This window comes from Bombus flavifrons, chromosome 17, assembly GCF_040668555.2.
Source record: "Bombus flavifrons isolate JBK064 chromosome 17, iyBomFlav1_principal, whole genome shotgun sequence".
Taxonomy (NCBI): Eukaryota; Metazoa; Arthropoda; class Insecta; order Hymenoptera; family Apidae; genus Bombus; species Bombus flavifrons.
In genome coordinates, this window is record NC_138458.1 from 2,049,463 (window position 1) to 2,075,760 (window position 26,298).

General features: G+C 37.1%; 1 long non-coding RNA gene, 3 other non-coding genes and 2 pseudogenes across 4 annotated transcripts in view; 3 read left to right on the forward strand and 3 right to left on the reverse strand.

The window, feature by feature from the left end:
• LOC138188734 (uncharacterized) overlaps positions 1 to 3,080 on the forward strand; it is a 41,150-nt gene extending 38,070 nt beyond the window's left edge. Inside the window, exon 5 of the long non-coding RNA XR_011175640.1 lies at positions 2,859 to 3,080. This is a non-coding gene — a long non-coding RNA (uncharacterized LOC138188734). The remainder of the gene's footprint in view (positions 1 to 2,858) is intronic.
• Positions 1,230 to 1,348, reverse strand: LOC138188908 (5S ribosomal RNA). Its single transcript, XR_011175747.1, has one exon. It is a non-coding gene; the product is annotated as a 5S ribosomal RNA (ribosomal RNA).
• Positions 3,081 to 5,662: 2,582 nt separating the features above from the next.
• On the forward strand, positions 5,663 to 5,782 carry LOC138188927 (uncharacterized; annotated as a pseudogene).
• An 8,573-nt stretch (positions 5,783 to 14,355) lies between these two features.
• LOC138188909 (5S ribosomal RNA) lies at positions 14,356 to 14,474 on the reverse strand. The gene has a single exon (XR_011175748.1). It is a non-coding gene; the product is annotated as a 5S ribosomal RNA (ribosomal RNA).
• A 207-nt stretch (positions 14,475 to 14,681) lies between these two features.
• LOC138188910 (5S ribosomal RNA) lies at positions 14,682 to 14,800 on the reverse strand. The gene has a single exon (XR_011175749.1). It is a non-coding gene; the product is annotated as a 5S ribosomal RNA (ribosomal RNA).
• Positions 14,801 to 19,135: 4,335 nt separating this feature from the next.
• On the forward strand, positions 19,136 to 19,255 carry LOC138188928 (uncharacterized; annotated as a pseudogene).
• The last annotated feature ends 7,043 nt before the right edge of the window (positions 19,256 to 26,298 follow it).

The following is a 26,298-nucleotide window of genomic DNA, read 5'->3' on the forward strand; positions in this document are numbered from 1 at the left end:
GAGTCTATTTCTGGTTCCGGTTGTTTGGGATTGTCTGCGGTGTTTTCGTTTGAGAATGTGCTGACTGTTTTGTTTAGCGTTATGTCTTTCTTGTTCCATTTCATTTTTCAGTTTGTTTGTTTCGGCGATGATAATTCTGTTTAGTTGTTCACGGCCCATGTGTTCGTTTTGTGTGTGTGTGTGTCTTGGAAACGTGGGTGCCGATAATGTCAAGTTTTTCTGTTGTTTTAGTTATTATGAAGTTATCTTCGGTGTCTTTGTCGATGTTGTGTAACGTTATACCTGCTTCTTGGATGACGGAGGATTTCTTTGGAGGCAATTTGAGAGGTGGGATGGGGTTTTGTCCTTTTGGTCTGAAGATTTGATTTATTTGTGTGAACATGTTGGCTGAGTCGTTTTTTGAGATGTTTCTTATTTCGTTTGTCCAGTAATGGTTTATAGAGTTAGCCAATTCTTGTTTCAGATGTGCTTTTATTTTGTATAGAAGGTACTTTAGAAATTCTAATCCTTCTCTTTTGTCGTAAGAATAGTTGAATTTTATATTGTTTATTTTGGAGAGTATGTAGCTTTTGTCTCGTTGTAGTTCTTTTATTTTATTGTTGATATAGGGCTGGCATGAATTTTTTTGTTTTATGTTTGGCACGGAATTTTGGAGAGCGATTTGTGTATGTTTTTCTATTTCGTCCATGAATGAGTCGATTTGATTGTTTGTTAGGTTGACGTTGTTGTAGATCTTCCAGTATGTTTTGGAATTTTTTCCAGTCTGTCTTTTTGTAATTGTACCTGGGTGCCTCGGTCTGTGTTTCCAGTGTTAGGAGGTCCGATGAATTCTTTTTTATGTGAAATACTAGGGCGTTATGGTCACTGTCATAGGCTAAGGTTTTAAGGACGTAGGTTTTGAAATTTTAGTCGCGCATCTGCTAAGCATATGTCCAGGTATGAGCCTCCTTTTGGGTAAGAGGGTAGCTCGGAGCTGTATAAGATTGTTTTGAAGTGAATGCTTTTATTGTCTAGCCAGTTTCTAATGAAGTTGCCTCTCGTGTTGTTTACTTCGTTTTTCCAGCTTGTATGTTTTGCGTTAAAGTCGCCTGCTATTATATAGTAGTTTTCCGGTTTGCTGAGCTGTAAGAGTTCGACCAAAACATTTCCCTTTCTCGATGCTTCGATTATAGATTATTAAAAACGCATTGTCATGAAAAGTAAAAAATATTGGGAAAATAAAAAGAAAAAGCCAACACCACACGGAGTTCCCAGGCGGTCACCCATCCAAGTACTATCCGTGCCCGGCGCTGCTTAACTTTCGTGATCGGACGAGAACGAGTGCACTCAGCGCGGTATGAGCGTTGGCTGAAATCAATAGTTTTCTTATTTGTTTTCCATGGTCAAAAAATAGAATGTTTAAAGGAACATAGGTGTGTGCCAAAATGAGAATGATACGATGCATGATAATGGTCGCGTAATACCAAAACATTTCTCTTTCTCGATGCTTCGATTATAGATTATTAAAAATTGTTTGTTAAGGGAGCCGAATTGATTTTTCTTTTTTTAGGATTACGTTATTTTTTGTTCAAAAGGAGACTTATATATCGCAGGTTTGAGTGTGAGAAGCGGTCTTTATTTTCTTTTCTTTTGTGATGGCTGCTAATATTATTAAAGAGCACTGTGTAATATCATTTTATTTTGTTGGTTAACCGTTTGAGCAAAATGTTCGGGACGTCGTCGAAAGCGGATGATTTTTTATTGTTTAATTTAGAGGCAATGATTTTTAGATGGTTATAATTTGTAAAGTAGTTTATTTCTGTGTCTGGTTGTTTGAGGTTATCCGAGGTGTTTTCATTGGAGAATATGAAGACTGTCTTATTTAGCGATATGTCTCGCTCTATTTTATTTTTCAGTTTATTTGTTTCGGAGATAACAATTCTGTTTAATTATTCTCGACCCAGGTGATCGTTGTGTGTGTGTGTGTGTGTGTGTGTGTGTGTGTTTTGGAAAAGTGAGTGCCGATAACCTATAGTTTTTCCGTTGTTTTACATGTCATGAAATAACTAGACTCCATGTTTTTATTGATGTTCTGTATCGCTATACCTGCATCTTGGAGGAGGGGAGCTTTCTCTGGAGGCAGTTTGAAAGAAGGGATACAGTTAGATTCTTTTTACCTAAAAATTTGATTTGTCTGTGGGAACATGCTAGCTGAGTCTTTTTAGACATATTTTTTTCTTTTTTTTTTTTTTTTTTTTTTTATTTTATTTGCCTATCTTCTCTTTTTATCGTAAGAATAGTTGTACTTTAGATTGTTTATTTCGGATAGTATGTAGCTCGTTGTAGCTCGTTGTAGCTCGTTGTAGCTCGCCTTCGCAGTCAAGGCGCTATTTTAGAAGGGTACTCCAATAGCTAAAACGATTCCCTTCAACGTTCCTAGCAGTATTTCTTATTTCCTATGCTACGAGTTTCTTGTAAGGATAATTGAGGGATTTTAACGCTTACCTAATTACATCGATGCCTCGCATTCATCCAGGTAACGCTCTTTCAACGAAGGATTCTCCCCCGCACTTGGAACGTATGCACGCAGTAAACGCCATCTTGCTGGCGAATATGCCGCGTGACGATTTTCTTGAAAACCAATCAGCGTGCGTATTTGAGGTCCTCCGTTTTCCAGCGTTGTTGGAGCCTAACGACGGTATCGGCAGTCTCGTTCGAGTCGTTCAATCGTGTACATGTAGCAGCGAGTCAGTTTCCGTGCGTTCGAATCGCTAAACGTGGACTAAAGAACCGTTTCAATCTCTTAGCGCTCTTCAAGCGCTCGTGCAGGTGAAATCATTTCGTGAGTCGTAACAACCAGTGATACTTTTCTGTGCTAGCTTCGTCGATGAGTCAATATCTTGAAGCATTCGTGGACATGGCTGCAAGCGTTGGTGGAGACAGAGTCGTTCCATCAGGCGTGACGATCAGTGGACAGTCCAGTGCGAAATCTTCAATTGTGAACAGTATCTCGAAGCATACGCGAAGGTAAGTATCATTTTAGTGAGCGAACGATTAGTAAACCGTCTCGTGCGGGAGTCTTTCAAATGCGAGCAGCATCGACACGCGCGTGTGTATCGTTACTCATTCGTATCGTCGTACGATAATTCAGTCGCATTCGTTCCGTCGTACATCGCGTCGCGGCATTCGCTTCAGTTGCTTCGTATCGCATAATCGTCCGCAGTAAGTATTCCTAAATTTCGTCTTAATCGTCGAAAACAATTTGAAACTTTCTCATTGTTTGTTATTTTTTTTTTTTTCCGAGTTTTAACTTCGTCAATTGTTCTTCGCGCATTGAGTCATTACTACTCTCCCTCGTAAATTTTATCAGCAATATTATCAGCAAATAATTATTTTTCTATTTACTCTATATGATTTTCGAAACATTGAAAGATCATTATTACTCGACTACTTCAATATTGATTACGATACTTTTTTCATTTTAACGGTTAAATTTGTCACTACTGGTGTGAGAGACTGTAAAATTGATTGGAAATAGTATTTTACAGAGACTGATGAAACCGATGAGTTAGATATTTATATAATTAAAAGTTATTTCTATTTCTGAATATTCCTTTTAAATACTATTTTAAGTAGTTGTTGGTCTACAGTACGAATAAAATATTTTGAATATGTAGTAAAAAATAAACTATCTTTATTTTCACAATGTGGTATATAAAATAAAGTATTTTATCTTTGTATTGTAAATAGTGTTTCAAATGTTTCTTAACGATGAAAATAGATTAAGGAGAAGGTTAATATCAGGATGCAAGAATCCAAAATATTTAGAAATTAAATTCATGTTCTTTTTAACCCTGCTGCGGTCTCCGGGTCTCTTTGTTCTTACTGCTCTACTTTCTTTCTTTCTCGAAGAACTTCTGTATTCTTTTGAACGTATAGAGCAAAATTTTATCCGACTCTTGAAACCGACATATTTGAGAAAAACACTGATACAAAATTATATTATAAGACGGTAATATGGCCCGCGTAGGAAAGCTGCAACAAAAATAGCAGAGAGTGTTATAAATACATTGGAACATTTCAAAGAGAAAATAAGAGTTTGTAAAAATTTCACTAATGCCAAAATTTTGTTTGCGATAATAGAATGTACCGGTTCTTTGCAATGAAAGTTATTATGAAGGATATAGTAACGTACTTCTACATTTGCCCGGTCCTTAGTTAGAAGATAAAATAAACAAAAACGAATCTTTGTATGCAAAGATAACTTTCTTCTTCAAACTTCATATTATTATATAATTTAGTTGAATGGAAGACCGTAGCAGAGTTAAGTATCGGTATTCGCAAGTAACAAGCATTATTCAATGCTTTCATCGGTTTGATTACTAATACTTACTTTATTGGCAAACATGCAATCCATTTCTTTTTCTTTTTTTTTTTTTTTTTTTTTTTTTTTTTTTTTTTATTTATTTGATTTGTACTTTACAATTTTTTTCTTTCTTTCTTTTTTTTTTCGAGTACTTGCCGATTTCTTCTTTGACCATTGGTATTTTTAGGTCTTGCGTATATCCTCGTTTCTGATATTCCATGGGGCGTTGACTACTGTTCTGAGTATTTTCTAGAAGCGATTCTGGTGTATTTACCTTATTATCCTGGTTTTCGATATTTTCAATTTATTTTCTATGCTGAGTTTAGAGTTTCGACTAGTTTGCCAGTACATCTGTCTCCTTTTTATCCGTCTTTTGTCTATAATTGATTTAGTATGTTGCTTTCGTGTGAGTTATGAGCCTAAGTGGAGTCCCTAGTATTTAACTTGCTTTGTTTGTTGTTTGTTATGTGCGTGCCATTCAATCGGATATTAGGTGGTTTCCGTTTTCGTATTATAAATGTAATGTGGTTTAATTGACTGGGGTTTGCTTTTATCTTGCAGTCATTTTTCTATTTTTCTGATACGCTCTGGTAGTAATATGACTGCTGTTTCTGGATTAGAGTGTTTGTGTTACGTCGAAGGTGTCACGACCGGCATACTTCAAATCCGATGGACTGACGATGGAGATAAAGATGTGGCGGCCATTCAGCGACAATGTATATCGTTGAAGTGCCTAATGAACCATCAACATCCCAACGGTCCTTCCACCGAAGGTTCTAGAAGAAAGAGCACGTGGCAACGGTCGCGAACGCCTAGCAAATGCATGGACGGTGGGGATGTTGAGGGATGACAAAAGAAAGTAATCGGATCCGATCGAAAGTCAAATTGTAAAGTGGATTGTTGTGAGAAAAATAAAGTTTCTTTTCTTATTTTTCACCTCAAATTTCTTTTTTTATTTGATCGTCCGTGAATGTTAGTATTTTGCTGTTGGTAGTTATACGCAGTCCAGTGAAACTAAATAGTTTGAAAATTGAAGTAGGCGAGAAAATTAGAGTATTATGATGGTGCAGGTCGAAAGGGCCTGATTTTCCAGAAAATCAATTATGAAGTTCCGTCCACTTGACTCGGCTACTTTTTAAGTATACGCGTACCTACATGACGGAACTTCACAATCCATTGTTTGGGAAACGAAGCCAGGAAAAATTGTATAAATCTGTATGCACGTCTAAAATACCATTTATCCTCGTACATACACGTACGTTTTTATTAAATATTTTGTCTATTCGATAACATGAAATAACAAAACTGATTACTACAGCTAACGCTCATACCGCGTTGAAAGTACTCGTTCTCGTTTGATCACGAAAGTCAAGCAGCGATGGGCACGGTTAGTACTTGGATGGGTTGACCGCCTGGGAACTCCGTGTGGTGTTGGCTGTTTTTACACTTTTCTTAACACTTAGCCATCCGAACCATCGGATCTCCCCTTTGCGAAGAACATCGTTGAGTGACTGAACGCGGGGAGATCTTCCTTTTTTGACTTTAGCAACGCATTTTCTTTTGTTGTTGTTATCAATTATTGTTTACCGGGAATTGTTCCCAATTAATTGCGACTCTTTTTCTGCTTTTATAAAGCGCAATATGTAATAAAATAGGCCAATTTGGTGGTCTTAAAATTAATGAAAAAGTTACACTATCAGTTGTGACTAAGTAAAGTTATAGTCGAACAATACCACACTGTAAAAAAAATATTAAAATGCATTATGAATTTTTAACTCCGCGTTCAAATCGTGTCATTTATCTTTAGTCATCTTTAATGTTTTTAATTTTACCTATATCTTTTTATACTTTTAATTTGATATTTCGTATAAAGAGTATGTGAAATCGTTAAACAAAATCATTACCGCAACATATAATAGACCACTTAAATAAATTTTAGACTTCTTTGTTTTTCAAGTATTAGCGAATATTAGTCCTCCTTACTTGGAAAAATGCACGGTGGACAGCGTATAGGTTGTTAGCCTGTGCGGGCGCGGTTGGCTAAGTGTTAATAAGCTATGGTGTCGTATACATGGAGAAAATATCTTTTTAGCATTAAACGATTATCACCATACGTTGTATCATTCTCGTATACACGCTTACTTATATATTGCTTTGTTTATATTTTCCGATAATGTTATATGTATTCAATATTCGGAATTGGAGAATGTACAAGTATTATACATACGTAATGTCGTTTGAAAGAATGCAAAGATACAACATGTGCCGAAAATTGTGATACAAACCGATGGACGATGATTCCCTGCGCGTGGCGAAAATGAAGTGGAAAATGTAAAATGACATTGTCCGCTTTGTCTAAAAAATTGTCTAAGTACATTGAAGTTCACTTTCATTTTGTGAATGAAAGTTACGAAAATGAAGAGATTGACATTACAAAAGTAGGCTCAGAAAACAATGCACAGCGTTAGTGAGAATATATATCAAAATTTAATGCAATTTGTTGGATGATTGATTCAAAAAGAAAATACCAATATGCGCGAACATGTCAGTCCTGATGAAAGAATTTTAATAAGCAAATATATATAAATATAGTAAAACTTGAAACAAGTAAACAATCAATATATAATAATATGCCTAACCTATATGGAAATATAATAAGAATCAATGCAAAGATCTTTGTGACAACGGACAACGGAGTTATTCTGTTAAAAACTAATAATAAGAAACTATATCATTCACCGGGCCATTTTATCTTATTTGCTAATTCACGCTATGACTTCTCTGTTATATCTTTTCTTGCATTTTCAGATAGAACATAATTATGTAAGCAAGTATACTCTTCTATATTTTGAACAAATGACATTGTTCCCGTCATTTTTCCGTTTTTTAAAGGTATCCCTTGTTATTAGAGATGGCATGACCTGCTAGTTGTAAATCACGATTATATATATATATATATATATATATATATTGTATATATAATTAACCAATTAAAAGGAACTATGAAAAGAAGAAACAGAACGCACGCACACACGCACGATCTGTCCCTCGTGACGAATACTATACAATGGAATAAAAAAATCTGACCTTGAAATTCAAGGACAAAGAATTGTTGAATTCTAAAATGGTTGAACTTTTTATGGGGTCGATATACTCAGTTATGCAAAAGTTAATACGGAAAATATTTGATTGTCTTTTTATATGTTATATATAATTCATAATGAACTATATGGAAAGAGCATAAATATAAAATTATATTTTTGTACAAAGGAGTGCGCCGTAACGAAATTTTGTAAGATTGATTGCCAATGCATAATAGTTATAGTTATAAGTGTCATTACCGCGAAGAAAAAATAATTTGCATAACAGGAATAGATCGCGATCCAAATATTGCATTGAAAGTATTTTGTTTACATATAATCATCATCGGCGAATAATTCGGAGATTTCGCCAAAATCGAGCATATCGTTTATATGTACCAGAAATTTTTCATCGGCGATAGTCATCATCACGAAAGTTATTCCGATTCCTTTCAATCCAGATTTCAAATATAAATCTTAAATAAATCGCCTCTTAAATCAGTCATCGAATAACCTGTTCGTAATTGTATCTGAAACACCTAAAATGTCAAGGACTTTGATTAATTTTTATGCAAAGAGATTGCTTACACGTTATGTGTACGTGTAGATATTAATTTGAAACTAATTAAAAAAAATTTGATCCATGAAAGTTCACAGTTAATTTTTATTCTCCATCTATGTCACATTCTTCAAATAGCAGAAATTCACCGAAAATACACTTAAAAAATCGCATGAAATAAGAATTAAGTCATAGTAGCGTTACCAGTAGCCTCACGGCCTTCAGCAGCACGGCCGAATATTAATCTAAATCTAACCTATAACTCATTGATTTATCTTTTTCTACTTATATCGAGGATAATTAGCATCAATAAGTCAAATTTAGGTCGGGATGTGTAAAACTATGACCACCCATGTGCCAGAATGAAATGTAACGAAAACTAGATTTAATTGAAATGTTTTCTAAATATCTCGGAAACGAAGACTGAGCGGCGATTATGTGTATAGAAGAACGTTGTTTAGAATTTTGATCTTGATAATATATTTTTAGCTCGTTGAAATTTTCTAGACGTATAATTGCCTTTATTGTTCTATTACTTTGTTAATTGTTCACTTTTTACATTTCTTTCATAATAGGTAAATGCTTCACCTTTTCGTGTCTGAAAGGGTGTGGTGATTTTTATAGAAAATTCGCACAGGTACTCAACTCTTCTTAAAGATAAGGATAAGGAAGTTAGAATTGCATGGTGTTATGGGAATTTTATAAATAATTATTGCAGAAGTGCCTCTAAGCCTGCGATGAAAGACGCAAGGTTAGAAAGAGATTTGACTTGGTGACTGCAGAATACGACTTATTTGACAAAACCTGGTACATAGCATCTTCGAATAAAACATTCATTCATTGCCGCTACCTACTCGGGGGTAAAAAAATATATATTCGATTAGAAAAAAGAAATAGTAACATATATAAAAAATTCGAATATTCCAATCAGAATAAATATAGCTTTTGTTTTATCAACTTGTTTTATCAATTAATTTTCAATTCAAGAAACATATATTTGAACTGCAGATAAAAATGTGTTTTATTTACTCACGAATTCTTACTCACGGTTCTTACTCACGAATTAGAAATTAATATTAAGACATTAAATTTTAATAGTACTGCTATATACAATATAAAACAAGTTCTTATGTTATCTATTTTTACAATCGAAGAGTGCAAGCAAAAAAAAGTTGCGTGGAAAACAATGTTTCGTGTACCGAAATATCGTATGTAAATATTGTTTATGTATAGCGTGTAATCTATATGTCGAAATTAGCAAGTATGTTTTATATTATCGATAAGAAAAGATCTAAATTTAACCTATATTAATTGAACCTTGTAGCAAACGGAATAAGAAACTGTCTTTCTCATCTGAACGTGACATTATTTTGTTTGTCATAATTTCGAATGTTTATTTTTACAATGACTATGATTTGCTTTATTCTAACATTTGACAAAACTGAATATTATTGAATATTATTTATATTTTTTTATATAATATATTATATAATTTATATATTAAATATAAATTCTTATTACCAGTTCGTTATAATTAACCAGAGCTTCATCCAGTAACTTCGTCAATTGTTGCCAATCTTTTATTGGCATATAGTTTGGTTCACCGATTCCTTCCGCAAAATGACAATACATTGTATATATGTTGGTCCAGCAAACACAATATTTTCGTCCATTTCCTGCGATAATAAATGATATTATTAAATTTATCGTTATCAAAAATTAAATTAAGAATATACGTAACAACCTATACGACCTATTTACTTCTCTTTTACTTATAATAATTATAGCCTGACTACTGACTTTTTTAAACTTACAGAAATATCTTTGCGAAGCGACTCCTTCAGCAATTGCTGAAAGGCTATTTCTCATCTTCAGCACTGATTAACTTATCCGAATACACTCTTGTTGCTTCGTTTTTTTTTTTTTTTTATTTAATTCTTTACATTCAGAATTTGTCCAATTTGGACATTTGGTAGAATTTGTTGCTTCGTGAACGTACAATCTGATCAAATGATTTCCAGTCGGATCAGTCTCACCGTGTGCAAACCTTAAAGAAAGAGTAAACCCTTTTTATATCAAATAAACGCGATTCGCATCCACCCACCCAGTTTACGACGTAGTCAAGTACACACATGTTCGATGAGTCTTTAATTTTCATTTACTCGGAGATACCGCCACCAGTTTGCAAACACTTTACGCAAAAAAGCATATTAATTTTAATTAAGCTTTTGTCATTTTAATTACTTGCTTTGTTGAAATGAATTTTACTTGAAAGATGTTTCAGAGATCACGTAGATTAAATACGTAATGAAATTTGGCTGCTGTTGGTAGGAATGTTGTTGAAATTTTGTGGTGACAGTACAATGCTGCGTTTAATAATGATTCTGCAATTTTTGTCAGCGCTAAGTTAAATTTGTTGATAGGATTCATCAGATGTTGTTCTAGCATTATTTGGCTGTAGATCAATACTAAATTGTCTTCGATTGGAAAACTGCAATAATAAGAAATTTTCAGTTGATAGAAAAAGATTTTTGTAATAATAACTTACATATAAGTTATATTTTCAGAAATCCTATATACATACACTATATCATATACAGGGTGATGCTTTATTGGTAAAATAACACGTGGATGGCTACCCCTAGCAGGATATACCATCTTCGAGTTTGACTATTTTATTTCTGTAGCGAGATCAGTGGGGTGTTTTCTTTTCGGTCTTCTTTCTATGAGTTTGGATGTGTTGCCGTTCTTTAGTTGTATTTTTTTTAAGTACTTGCCGATTTCTTCTTTGACCATTGGTATTTTTATGTCTTGCGTATATCCTCGCCCCATAATATTCCATGGGGCGTTCACTACTGTTCTGAGTATTTTCTAGAAGCGATTCTGTTTTATTTACCTTATTATCCTGGTTTTCGATATTTTCAATTTATTTTCTATGCTGAGTTTAGAGTTTCGACTAGTTAGCCAGTACATCTGTCTTCTTTTTTTTTTTCTTTTTTCTTCTTTTTTTATTTTATCTATAACTGATTTAGTCTGTTGCTTTCATGTGAGTTATGAGCCTAAGTGGAGTCCCTAGTATTTAACTTGCTTTGTTTGTTGTTTGTTATGTGCGTGCCATTCAATCGGATATTAGGTGGTTTCCGTTTTCGTATTGTAAATGTAATGTGGTTAAATTGACTGGGGTTTGCTTTTATCTTGCAGTCATTTTTCTATTTTTCTGATACGCTCTGGTAGTAATATGTCAAGTTTATATCCGAACATCCTATATCCATTGTGAACATTCCCAAGATGTTCGCGAGACTTAAGTTTTGCATGTCCTAGCAACGTCCACATCTTAAGTCTTACAGATGTTCTTGAAACTTAAATTTTCTTAATAACTGAAATTCTCGGAACATCTCTCCCGAAAGTCCTACGAATATTCTTAACGTCGTCATATTTCCAATATTTTACTAATATCCATTTCGTAAATCTAAAGAATTAAATATCAGATGTTCTAAGAACAACCGTTTTATAGGTTTTACAGATAAAAATTTCACTTTACAGATTAAATTAAACATTTACGGATTAATCCACAGATATTGCAAGAACAACCGTTTTCTAGATTTCACAGTTAAATATTGAAATGTTTTTAGAACATTCATTATAAAAGTACAAGGTTTCCAATTCCATGAATTTTTCCAGTTTCCGCAAAGTTTCCATGTTTAGGCTATACACGCACTAGAAATTCTATTATCTTGTATCTTTGCAGCTTGCGCGAAGTGGTTTCTTATTAATTTTAAGATGTGACAGTCTATGCGGTGAATGTTGGCTAGGTCATAGACTGTTTTGTTTTTCACATATTTTTTGAATCCGCTGTGTTCGGATCTGTAAGTACTCAATGCAAGCTCTGATGCATTTTCTTTCGAATCTGCGAATTTTTTCCATTTGGGAGGCTGATATGTTGTACCAGATTGGGCAGCCGTAGGTTATCATCGGTCTGATAGCATCTGATAGTGCATGATAGCACAGGATTTTTACTTGACTGTTGAGATGTTTGGAGTAGAATAATCTTTTTGTTCTCCAGAATGCTTTACTGGCTTTGGATGTGCTGCTTATAGTTTAATTTATCGTCTATGTTTATACCTAGGTATTTTACGCAGTTTTTATGCGGTATGAGCTCCCCTTCGTTTGCTTTTTCCCTTAGCTGAAATTTTCTGCAGTGTTCCCTTCCTATTGGACCGATTTCGCTTGACTTGGGTCTAAACAGTATGGTTTCGCATTTGCTTGTGTTGGTTTTTAGTTTCCATGTGTTGTAACAATCGTTAATTTTCTCAAAAAGTTCTTGCAGTTCCCATTTTTATTGTTTTGGTTTTGCGGCCTGTTACGTAGATGATTAGGTCATCTGCGAAGGCTATGGAGCGTTTATGGGTGGATGTATTGAGATTAAAGAGGTTTAGTAAGCCACTATTGTAAATACTGAAAAGTAACGGGGAATTTACTGTACCTTGTTGCAGACCGTTTTTTATGGACAATTCTTTGCTTGATGTGTGTGAACCTTCGGTCATTACGAATGTTCTGCTTGTGATCATGTCCCAGACTATTTTAATCAGGTGTTTAGGAAAGTTTTTCTTGATCAATTTGTATACGAGAGCTGGGATCCAGACTGTGTCGAAAGCTTTTTCGAGGTCTATTAAGCAGGCGGCTACTCGTTGTTTTGCGTTTAGCGCCCAGCAGATGTCCGACGTAAAAGTTTGTTTATTGCGTGAATTGTGGAGTGTTTGTGTCGGAAGCCAAATTGATTTTCTGGGATTATGTCATTTTTTTAGCAGAAGGAGGTGAGGGGGTTGTTTATGATTATTTCAAATACTTTGCTTATGTTGGGGAGGAGACTTATGGGTCGTAGGTTTGCGGGTGATGAGCCGTCTTTATCTTTTTCTTTTTTTTTTTTTTTTTTTTTTGTTATAGCTATCAGTTTGGCTTTTTTCCATTTTTTTTGGGGAAATATGTGTTGTTCAGTGCGTTGTTGAAGAGTACTGTCTAGTACCATTTTATTTTGTTCGGTAGGCGCTTGAGTAAGATGTTTGGGACGCCGTCGAAGCCGGAGGATTTTTTGTTGTTTAGTTTGGAGAAGATTTTGTTTAGTTGATTGTAGTTTGTGAAGTAGAGTCTATTTCTGGTTCCGGTTGTTTGGGATTGTCTGCGGTGTTTTCGTTTGAGAATGTGCTGACTGTTTTGTTTAGCGTTATGTCTTTCTTGTTCCATTTCATTTTTCAGTTTGTTTGTTTCGGCGATGATAATTCTGTTTAGTTGTTCACGGCCCATGTGTTCGTTTTGTGTGTGTGTGTGTCTTGGAAACGTGGGTGCCGATAATGTCAAGTTTTTCTGTTGTTTTAGTTATTATGAAGTTATCTTCGGTGTCTTTGTCGATGTTGTGTAACGTTATACCTGCTTCTTGGATGACGGAGGATTTCTTTGGAGGCAATTTGAGAGGTGGGATGGGGTTTTGTCCTTTTGGTCTGAAGATTTGATTTATTTGTGTGAACATGTTGGCTGAGTCGTTTTTTGAGATGTTTCTTATTTCGTTTGTCCAGTAATGGTTTATAGAGTTAGCCAATTCTTGTTTCAGATGTGCTTTTATTTTGTATAGAAGGTACTTTAGAAATTCTAATCCTTCTCTTTTGTCGTAAGAATAGTTGAATTTTATATTGTTTATTTTGGAGAGTATGTAGCTTTTGTCTCGTTGTAGTTCTTTTATTTTATTGTTGATATAGGGCTGGCATGAATTTTTTTGTTTTATGTTTGGCACGGAATTTTGGAGAGCGATTTGTGTATGTTTTTCTATTTCGTCCATGAATGAGTCGATTTGATTGTTTGTTAGGTTGACGTTGTTGTAGATCTTCCAGTATGTTTTGGAATTTTTTCCAGTCTGTCTTTTTGTAATTGTACCTGGGTGCCTCGGTCTGTGTTTCCAGTGTTAGGAGGTCCGATGAATTCTTTTTTATGTGAAATACTAGGGCGTTATGGTCACTGTCATAGGCTAAGGTTTTAAGGACGTAGGTTTTGAAATTTTAGTCGCGCATCTGCTAAGCATATGTCCAGGTATGAGCCTCCTTTTGGGTAAGAGGGTAGCTCGGAGCTGTATAAGATTGTTTTGAAGTGAATGCTTTTATTGTCTAGCCAGTTTCTAATGAAGTTGCCTCTCGTGTTGTTTACTTCGTTTTTCCAGCTTGTATGTTTTGCGTTAAAGTCGCCTGCTATTATATAGTAGTTTTCCGGTTTGCTGAGCTGTAAGAGTTCGACCAAAACATTTCCCTTTCTCGATGCTTCGATTATAGATTATTAAAAACGCATTGTCATGAAAAGTAAAAAATATTGGGAAAATAAAAAGAAAAAGCCAACACCACACGGAGTTCCCAGGCGGTCACCCATCCAAGTACTATCCGTGCCCGGCGCTGCTTAACTTTCGTGATCGGACGAGAACGAGTGCACTCAGCGCGGTATGAGCGTTGGCTGAAATCAATAGTTTTCTTATTTGTTTTCCATGGTCAAAAAATAGAATGTTTAAAGGAACATAGGTGTGTGCCAAAATGAGAATGATACGATGCATGATAATGGTCGCGTAATACCAAAACATTTCTCTTTCTCGATGCTTCGATTATAGATTATTAAAAACGCATTGTCATGAAAAGTAAAAAATATTGGGAAAATAAAAAGAAAAAGCCAACACCACACGGAGTTCCCAGGCGGTCACCCATCCAAGTACTATCCGTGCCCGGCGCTGCTTAACTTTCGTGATCGGACGAGAACGAGTGCACTCAGCGCGGTATGAGCGTTGGCTGAAATCAATAGTTTTCTTATTTGTTTTCCATGGTCAAAAAATAGAATGTTTAAAGGAACATAGGTGTGTGCCAAAATGAGAATGATACGATGCATGATAATGGTCGCGTAATACCAAAACATTTCTCTTTCTCGATGCTTCGATTATAGATTATTAAAAATTGTTTGTTAAGGGAGCCGAATTGATTTTTCTTTTTTTAGGATTACGTTATTTTTTGTTCAAAAGGAGACTTATATATCGCAGGTTTGAGTGTGAGAAGCGGTCTTTATTTTCTTTTCTTTTGTGATGGCTGCTAATATTATTAAAGAGCACTGTGTAATATCATTTTATTTTGTTGGTTAACCGTTTGAGCAAAATGTTCGGGACGTCGTCGAAAGCGGATGATTTTTTATTGTTTAATTTAGAGGCAATGATTTTTAGATGGTTATAATTTGTAAAGTAGTTTATTTCTGTGTCTGGTTGTTTGAGGTTATCCGAGGTGTTTTCATTGGAGAATATGAAGACTGTCTTATTTAGCGATATGTCTCGCTCTATTTTATTTTTCAGTTTATTTGTTTCGGAGATAACAATTCTGTTTAATTATTCTCGACCCAGGTGATCGTTGTGTGTGTGTGTGTGTGTGTGTGTGTGTGTGTGTGTGTGTGTGTGTGTGTGTTTTGGAAAAGTGAGTGCCGATAACCTATAGTTTTTCCGTTGTTTTACATGTCATGAAATAACTAGACTCCATGTTTTTATTGATGTTCTGTATCGCTATACCTGCATCTTGGAGGAGGGGAGCTTTCTCTGGAGGCAGTTTGAAAGAAGGGATACAGTTAGATTCTTTTTACCTAAAAATTTGATTTGTCTGTGGGAACATGCTAGCTGAGTCTTTTTAGACATATTTTTTTCTTTTTTTTTTTTTTTTTTTTTTTATTTTATTTGCCTATCTTCTCTTTTTATCGTAAGAATAGTTGTACTTTAGATTGTTTATTTCGGATAGTATGTAGCTCGTTGTAGCTCGTTGTAGCTCGTTGTAGCTCGCCTTCGCAGTCAAGGCGCTATTTTAGAAGGGTACTCCAATAGCTAAAACGATTCCCTTCAACGTTCCTAGCAGTATTTCTTATTTCCTATGCTACGAGTTTCTTGTAAGGATAATTGAGGGATTTTAACGCTTACCTAATTACATCGATGCCTCGCATTCATCCAGGTAACGCTCTTTCAACGAAGGATTCTCCCCCGCACTTGGAACGTATGCACGCAGTAAACGCCATCTTGCTGGCGAATATGCCGCGTGACGATTTTCTTGAAAACCAATCAGCGTGCGTATTTGAGGTCCTCCGTTTTCCAGCGTTGTTGGAGCCTAACGACGGTATCGGCAGTCTCGTTCGAGTCGTTCAATCGTGTACATGTAGCAGCGAGTCAGTTTCCGTGCGTTCGAATCGCTAAACGTGGACTAAAGAACCGTTTCAATCTCTTAGCGCTCTTCAAGCGCTCGTGCAGGTGAAATCATTTCGTGAGTCGTAACAACCAGTGATACTTTTCTGTGCTAGCTTCGTCGATGAGTCAATATCTTGAAGCATTCGTGGACATGGCTGCAAGCGTTGGTGGAGACAGAGTCGTTCCATCAGGCGTGACGATCAGTGGACAGTCCAGTGCGAAATCTTCAATTGTGAACAGTATCTCGAAGCATACGCGAAGGTAAGTATCATTTTAGTGAGCGAACGATTAGTAAACCGTCTCGTGCGGGAGTCTTTCAAATGCGAGCAGCATCGACACGCGCGTGTGTATCGTTACTCATTCGTATCGTCGTACGATAATTCAGTCGCATTCGTTCCGTCGTACATCGCGTCGCGGCATTCGCTTCAGTTGCTTCGTATCGCATAATCGTCCGCAGTAAGTATTCCTAAATTTCGTCTTAATCGTCGAAAACAATTTGAAACTTTCTCATTGTTTGTTATTTTTTTTTTTTTCCGAGTTTTAACTTCGTCAATTGTTCTTCGCGCATTGAGTCATTACTACTCTCCCTCGTAAATTTTATCAGCAATATTATCAGCAAATAATTATTTTTCTATTTACTCTATATGATTTTCGAAACATTGAAAGATCATTATTACTCGACTACTTCAATATTGATTACGATACTTTTTTCATTTTAACGGTTAAATTTGTCACTACTGGTGTGAGAGACTGTAAAATTGATTGGAAATAGTATTTTACAGAGACTGATGAAACCGATGAGTTAGATATTTATATAATTAAAAGTTATTTCTATTTCTGAATATTCCTTTTAAATACTATTTTAAGTAGTTGTTGGTCTACAGTACGAATAAAATATTTTGAATATGTAGTAAAAAATAAACTATCTTTATTTTCACAATGTGGTATATAAAATAAAGTATTTTATCTTTGTATTGTAAATAGTGTTTCAAATGTTTCTTAACGATGAAAATAGATTAAGGAGAAGGTTAATATCAGGATGCAAGAATCCAAAATATTTAGAAATTAAATTCATGTTCTTTTTAACCCTGCTGCGGTCTCCGGGTCTCTTTGTTCTTACTGCTCTACTTTCTTTCTTTCTCGAAGAACTTCTGTATTCTTTTGAACGTATAGAGCAAAATTTTATCCGACTCTTGAAACCGACATATTTGAGAAAAACACTGATATAAAATTATATTATAAGACGGTAATATGGCCCGCGTAGGAAAGCTGCAACAAAAATAGCAGAGAGTGTTATAAATACATTGGAACATTTCAAAGAGAAAATAAGAGTTTGTAAAAATTTCACTAATGCCAAAATTTTGTTTGCGATAATAGAATGTACCGGTTCTTTGCAATGAAAGTTATTATGAAGGATATAGTAACGTACTTCTACATTTGCCCGGTCCTTAGTTAGAAGATAAAATAAACAAAAACGAATCTTTGTATGCAAAGATAACTTTCTTCTTCAAACTTCATATTATTATATAATTTAGTTGAATGGAAGACCGTAGCAGAGTTAAGTATCGGTATTCGCAAGTAACAAGCATTATTCAATGCTTTCATCGGTTTGATTACTAATACTTACTTTATTGGCAAACATGCAATCCATTTCTTTTTCTTTTTTTTTTTTTTTTTTTTTTTTTTTTTTTTTTTTATTTATTTGATTTGTACTTTACAATTTTTTTCTTTCTTTCTTTTTTTTTTCGAGTACTTGCCGATTTCTTCTTTGACCATTGGTATTTTTAGGTCTTGCGTATATCCTCGTTTCTGATATTCCATGGGGCGTTGACTACTGTTCTGAGTATTTTCTAGAAGCGATTCTGGTGTATTTACCTTATTATCCTGGTTTTCGATATTTTCAATTTATTTTCTATGCTGAGTTTAGAGTTTCGACTAGTTTGCCAGTACATCTGTCTCCTTTTTATCCGTCTTTTGTCTATAATTGATTTAGTATGTTGCTTTCGTGTGAGTTATGAGCCTAAGTGGAGTCCCTAGTATTTAACTTGCTTTGTTTGTTGTTTGTTATGTGCGTGCCATTCAATCGGATATTAGGTGGTTTCCGTTTTCGTATTATAAATGTAATGTGGTTTAATTGACTGGGGTTTGCTTTTATCTTGCAGTCATTTTTCTATTTTTCTGATACGCTCTGGTAGTAATATGACTGCTGTTTCTGGATTAGAGTGTTTGTGTTACGTCGAAGGTGTCACGACCGGCATACTTCAAATCCGATGGACTGACGATGGAGATAAAGATGTGGCGGCCATTCAGCGACAATGTATATCGTTGAAGTGCCTAATGAACCATCAACATCCCAACGGTCCTTCCACCGAAGGTTCTAGAAGAAAGAGCACGTGGCAACGGTCGCGAACGCCTAGCAAATGCATGGACGGTGGGGATGTTGAGGGATGACAAAAGAAAGTAATCGGATCCGATCGAAAGTCAAATTGTAAAGTGGATTGTTGTGAGAAAAATAAAGTTTCTTTTCTTATTTTTCACCTCAAATTTCTTTTTTTATTTGATCGTCCGTGAATGTTAGTATTTTGCTGTTGGTAGTTATACGCAGTCCAGTGAAACTAAATAGTTTGAAAATTGAAGTAGGCGAGAAAATTAGAGTATTATGATGGTGCAGGTCGAAAGGGCCTGATTTTCCAGAAAATCAATTATGAAGTTCCGTCCACTTGACTCGGCTACTTTTTAAGTATACGCGTACCTACATGACGGAACTTCACAATCCATTGTTTGGGAAACGAAGCCAGGAAAAATTGTATAAATCTGTATGCACGTCTAAAATACCATTTATCCTCGTACATACACGTACGTTTTTATTAAATATTTTGTCTATTCGATAACATGAAATAACAAAACTGATTACTACAGCTAACGCTCATACCGCGTTGAAAGTACTCGTTCTCGTTTGATCACGAAAGTCAAGCAGCGATGGGCACGGTTAGTACTTGGATGGGTTGACCGCCTGGGAACTCCGTGTGGTGTTGGCTGTTTTTACACTTTTCTTAACACTTAGCCATCCGAACCATCGGATCTCCCCTTTGCGAAGAACATCGTTGAGTGACTGAACGCGGGGAGATCTTCCTTTTTTGACTTTAGCAACGCATTTTCTTTTGTTGTTGTTATCAATTATTGTTTACCGGGAATTGTTCCCAATTAATTGCGACTCTTTTTCTGCTTTTATAAAGCGCAATATGTAATAAAATAGGCCAATTTGGTGGTCTTAAAATTAATGAAAAAGTTACACTATCAGTTGTGACTAAGTAAAGTTATAGTCGAACAATACCACACTGTAAAAAAAATATTAAAATGCATTATGAATTTTTAACTCCGCGTTCAAATCGTGTCATTTATCTTTAGTCATCTTTAATGTTTTTAATTTTACCTATATCTTTTTATACTTTTAATTTGATATTTCGTATAAAGAGTATGTGAAATCGTTAAACAAAATCATTACCGCAACATATAATAGACCACTTAAATAAATTTTAGACTTCTTTGTTTTTCAAGTATTAGCGAATATTAGTCCTCCTTACTTGGAAAAATGCACGGTGGACAGCGTATAGGTTGTTAGCCTGTGCGGGCGCGGTTGGCTAAGTGTTAATAAGCTATGGTGTCGTATACATGGAGAAAATATCTTTTTAGCATTAAACGATTATCACCATACGTTGTATCATTCTCGTATACACGCTTACTTATATATTGCTTTGTTTATATTTTCCGATAATGTTATATGTATTCAATATTCGGAATTGGAGAATGTACAAGTATTATACATACGTAATGTCGTTTGAAAGAATGCAAAGATACAACATGTGCCGAAAATTGTGATACAAACCGATGGACGATGATTCCCTGCGCGTGGCGAAAATGAAGTCGAAAATGAAGTCGAAAATGAAGTCGAAAATGAAGTCGAAAATGAAGTCGAAAATGAAGTCGAAAATGAAGTCGAAAATGCAAAATGATATTTTCCGCTTTCTTTTCGCGAAAATCAATTATGAAATTGCCCCTACTTAACTTCACAGTCCATTTTCTTGAAAACGAAGCCAGGCAAGATTTTACATATCTTTCTTATCCTCCTACATAATTGTACGTCGTAAATATTTTTTATTCAATAATATTAAATAACAAAATTGATTACTTCAACTAACTCTCATACCGAGCTGAATGCATACTTTCTTGTCAGAGTGCTGTGAACCCTCCAGCAGGTCCGACCTCACTGGCCAAAAATACCATGCGTAAGACTTGTTAGTGAGTTTGTCAATTTATACAGTGATATTCAATAACGAAAAGTGATAAATAATGCTCACTATAAAACCCATCAAGAAAATAAGAGAAGGAAAGAAGATAGAATGAACGGTGCAACCAAAAGAATAATATAGTAAAAATGGATCAAGAACTTTCTTGGCAACACAAGCTTTGGCTCGCAAAAGACGCGGAAACTCAACCGTCGGCCAAACCTGGTGAACGGGAATAACAGGGCAGAAAGTAGCCAGGAAAATGTAAGCAAAGAGGAAAGCACAACAGGAGACGCGGACCGCGAAAAGAACGAAACCATAAATTCAGTAGATAGCTCCCCATTATCAGCAATCGAACGAAAAATAGGTTCAGCGTATTGCAATCACAAGAGTCCAGCCTATCTCGGACACAGCAATACCAGCAAATAATAACAATAAAAGAATCCACAATAATAAGGAAGAAGAACGAAAACCTACGAAATAAAGCAAGTAGGCATACGGTCCCTCAGGAAGGGAAATCACAAGTCCGAGAGAGAATAATAAATGGACCGAGAAGTATATCATAACCAACGAAAGCCTCAACGTCCCTGGCGCAGCCTAGCGAAATGGACAACGCAGTGGGCCCATCTCCAGCGATAACGCTACCGAGAAGTCAGACACAACCTGGACAGGCCACTAGCCTCTACAACGAAGAACGTCACAGTCCCCACAAATAGAGACAAACCGCCCCCAATAAGCATCATTCTCCAAGACACGAAGGACACGGTAAAACTCGTCGAAGAGGCTCTAAACACAGTCATTCCACTTTAAACGAATACATGCAGATAAACACGAGCTATTCCTACGAAATATACCAGACTTTAACAAAGTGAAAGACATCCTAATTGTAACTAAGACAACGATTACGCATATATACTCAAATCAGAGAAGTACCACACGATCTTATTAAAGGGTCTAAACAATAGCTTCTCCGAGACAGAGATACTCGCAGAGTTGCAAGCACTACAGATGTCCGACGTCCAATTGACAAAAGTTTGGCGCTTCTGAACAAAAAGATCAATAGAGAACAATGTATTGCACAAAGCAATATGAGCAACCTACTAAAAATGAACCGTCTAAATTACTTTAGGGTGAAATGGGAAAAAATCAGAAAAATGACATAACGCAATGTCACAAATGTAAACTGCATGGAGCCGCACGGAGCAAGCGAAAGCAAAATCAAAATAGAAAACGCGGTAAACAAAGACGAAGTATACTGCGTTAACTGTAGAAACTACGGATATCTCGCGTTGTATAAAGGATGCCCAAAACTTTGCAAAAATATCAACAAATGCAAGGAATAAGAAACAAACGCGTTGCTCAAATAAGCCGCAAATTCATCCCGTAGTTAAAGTTCTCAGACATCCTACGACAAGGACTAAGCCGAAACCAAGTCTCAGAAAACCAACCACATCAAACAAATTTATTACCGCGCGTAATGCAAAATCGAAATCCAATTAAAACCATACCCCAACTGGACATAATAAACTTATCGAAGACTTCAAAAATATCATATTCAAAGCCCTAAATGAACAACAAACAATTAAACGAACTAAAACAATCATTAAAAACGCACGAAGAATGGATTGACTCTTGCCCGAAAGGAGTCTCATACCTAGACATATGCTTTGGAGACACATAATCACAATTCCTTAATTTACGGGCAAATAACCCGCTCAAAAACATAGACTACGATTGGGACCATAACGCTCTCGTATTCCAGATAAACAAAAATACATCTAACTTCCTATCCCTAGAAATACAGAGTGACGAACCCAGGTGCAAGTACAAAGAAATAAACTAGAAAAAATTACTAAATCAGCAGGAAAAGAAGTGCGACCTAAATATCCACAACAATGTCAACCTAACAAAGAGGCAAATCGACTCACTTATAGACGAAATAGAAAAACATATACAAACCGGTCATCAAGAATCCGTACCAAACTTAAAAAAAAAATTCTTGCGAGCCCTATATCAATAATAAAATAAAAAAACTACAACGAGACAAAAGCTACATTCTATCCAAATTAAACAATCTAACATACAACTATTCTTACGACAAAAGAGAAGACTTAGAATACCTAAAGTACCTGCTATACAAAATAAAATCGCAATTGAAACAAGAATTCGCGAACTCTATAAATCAACACTGAGCAAACAAAGTAAAAAAATATCTCTAAAACGGACTGCTAGCATGCTCCACAGAGGAATCAAATTTTTACATCAGAAAACCCAAACTCTATCCCATCTGTCAAATTGCCTTCAGACAAGAACGATTCCATTCAGTGCGGTATGAGTGTTAGCCGAAATAAATGATTTTCTTATTTGCTTTTAATGTAGGAAAAAAGAATATGCGGTAAAATATAAATGTGTGCAATAATGAGTGATATATGGTATTAGTCACGTAATACTAAAACATTTCTATTTTTCCATGTTTAGACTATAGATTATTAAAAATAGATTATTAAGGAAAGTAAAAAGGATTGGAAAAAGAAAAAGGTCAACACCACGCGGAGTTCCCAAGCGGTCACCCATTTAAGTACTTTCTTCATCTTGACATTCGTTATCGGACGAGAAGGAATGCTTTTTTTTTTATAACGTTTATTGACCAGTAGATGAGTATTACATTTGTATGTTGTTCACAATAAACAATGAACTTCGGTTGTGAGGTGGCTTAGGCAAAAGTACCGATACGTGACCGGTTCTCGTTTTCTTGCGCGACGGCGAGAGTTTGATGATCCACAGACTTCCCTATCGCTCCGATGCGTGACAGAGCGTCGGCTACGTTGTTATCTAGCCCCTTTATGTATCGTACGTCAGTGGTGAATTGTCCAATGTAGTCTAAATATCGGAATTGTCGCGGCGAACATTTCTCTAGTTTTTGTTTGAACGCGTAGGTAAGAGGTTTGTGGTCGGTATATATTGTGAAGTTTCTGCCTTCTAAGGCGTGTCGAAAATGTATGACTGCGGTGTATATTGCGCGTAGTTTGCGATCGTATTCGCTATATTTTTGCTGAGCGGGGGTCAAAGATTTCGTTGCGAATGTCACGTAAAATAACAAAATAAAAAAAGAAATTTTAGATGCAAAATAAAAAGAAAGGAACTATTTTTTTGTAACAACAATCCACTTTATAATCCACTTCCGAACTCTAGACGTGACTTTCCAAGACTGAAGCTCTTACAATTTTTACTTTCGATCGGATCCGATTACTTTCTTTTGTCATCCCTCAACATCCCCTCCGTCCATGCATTTGCTAGGCGTTCGCGACCGTTGCCACGTGCTCTTTCTTCTAGAACCTTCGGTGGAAGGACCGTTGGGATGTTGATGGTTCATTAGGCACTTCAGCGATATACATTGTCGCCGAGTGCCGACACATATTTATCTCCATCGTCAGTCCATCGGATTTGAAGTATGCCGGTCGTGACACGAACCCTAGCGGTTGCAATTCGTTATTCGCGCGTTGTTGTAATACTGCCCCCATTGCGTAGTTGGACGCATCTACCGTGAGGCTGATAGGCGCACCTGGTATCGGATGCGCCAGCATCGTGGCGTCCGCGAGAGCACGTTGCGATTCGCGAAAGCTGTTTTCCGACAGCGTTGCCCTTCTTCGCGCCTTTTAACAGGTCGTTGTTGAGTGGCTTAAATGTTTTTGCGGCCCCCGATATGAAACGTCGGTAGAAGTTTATCATACCGAGGTACCTACGTAGTTGCTTGGCGTTCGCGGGCTTCGACAATTTTACAGTCGCTTCGACTCGTTCGGGCGGCGGCTTAATTCCGTCGGGGTTTGCCGAGTATCCGAGGAATGTGATTTCGTGCACGTCGAATTCGCATTTCGTCGGGTTTATTACAACGCCGTAATTATTGAGACGGTTGAACAAGATTTTCAGATGTTCGCGATGTTGGTTTTCGTCATCCGAGGCTATGAGAAAATCATCGATGTACGCGTAGACGAAATCGAGCCCACGTGTGATTTCGTCCACGAACCGTTGACATGTTTGCGCGGCGTTACGAAGTCCAAACATCATGTTTGTTGCTTCAGAAAGGCGTTGTTATCGCGGTTCTTTCGATGTCCTCGGACGCAATCGGAATTTGGTGGTAAGCGCGGACTAGATCGATTTTTGAAAAGATTCGCTTACCATGCAGTGTCGAATCGTCTGTTTTCCGAAAATCGGGGGACGGGTTAGGTTCGGAAATTCTGCCAAGAGTTGGTGGTATGGTGATTCGCCGATGATGGTCTTAACGGACACTTCGTCTGTCGTGGCGGTGTATCCCCTTGATGACATTTGGGTTGTCGAGTCGATGAGTAGTGACTTAAAAAATCCATGCCGATGATGGGCGTTTAGACGTCGGCTACTGTAAAGTCCCATTTGAATGCTCTGCGTAGGGACAGGTTTAGATTGATCGCGACGGTGCCGTATGTTGTGATTCGTATCCCGTTGACCGCGAACAGCTCGTATTCGCTTCTGTTCACGGGTCCATGTAACTTGTTGCGCGGGTATACGCAAATATCGGCGCCGGTGTCGATAAGATCGGAGATTCGCGAGTTCTTGTCCGTTACGAATATGCGGCGGGATGCCAAACCGTCGTCGTTTGCCGCTTTTACGAACGGCTGGTCCCGTTTCCCGAATTCCAAGAGCAAGGGAATGTGCACTTTTTCGCGCGTTCTCGGTACTGTGCGTGGTAGTAACATAGTTCGTCTTGCCGCGGCGGATCGCGGGGGCGCGAACGGCGGCGGAATTGTGTACGCGAGCGCGATTGTGATCGTGGTCGACGATGTTCATCGATTCTTAGCTCTGCTACTTGCGCTTGAATCTGGTTTACTCGGGCATCTATTCACGTTAATCGCTCGTTTAACGCGTCGAGGGCGGCTGCCATAGAGTCGCCTATTCTGCTGTTCTGGCCAGGTTACTGCAGGTAGTCGGACTGCGCTGGCCGCGGCGATCTGCTCTAGTTTCGGGGTGGCTTTGAAGATGCTATCGGTGATTTGGATGCGGGTTTCCGGGTCTTTGCTCTGTACGGAGGCTAGGATGCTCTGCACTTGCGACGGAAGTCGACCTTCCCACACTGTGAGGATGACATCGTCTGCTAACGAGTTGGTGGCTAGGTTTCTTAGGTCCCGATAGAATTAGGATGGCGTCCTATCGCCCATTTGTTCCTTCACGATTACTTGTCGGAGTCTCTTGGCGTCCGACACTCCAAATCTCTTGATGAGCTCCTTTTTGACGAACTCGTTACGCCCGATCGCGCCAGTGGGGCGTTCAATACGTCTCGGATTAATCTCACGTGCGACTTGTCGAGATATGCAACAGCGGCCTGGTATTTTTCCTGATCGCCCGTGATCCGGGCAGCTTCGAACTGCACTTCCAGCATCGTGAACCACAGGTCAACATCGTCAGGCCAGAACGGTGGCACACGGAGGAGTGCATTTATTGAGTCTACGTTGTCCCCGTCGATCGTCGTACGTTCGGAATTGGCGGTATTAGTCATTTCGAACCGTCTTAAATTCGCGGTGTTTAACGTCTCACGAGTACTATCACGGTCACCTCTTTCACTGAAAATCACGCCGGGGTCACCAATTTGAGGTGGCGAGGTTGTCATAGCTGCGGAATGAATACTCAGATGTATTATAAGGGACTCGGTTTTGAAGGTGTCACACCTCCAAATGGGGTGTGGTCCTTGACAGGTGGGACATGTCGGAGTAACCTGTGTCACCGTAAATGCATGCCCTAATGGTGCGCGTTGACGGACCGGAGTG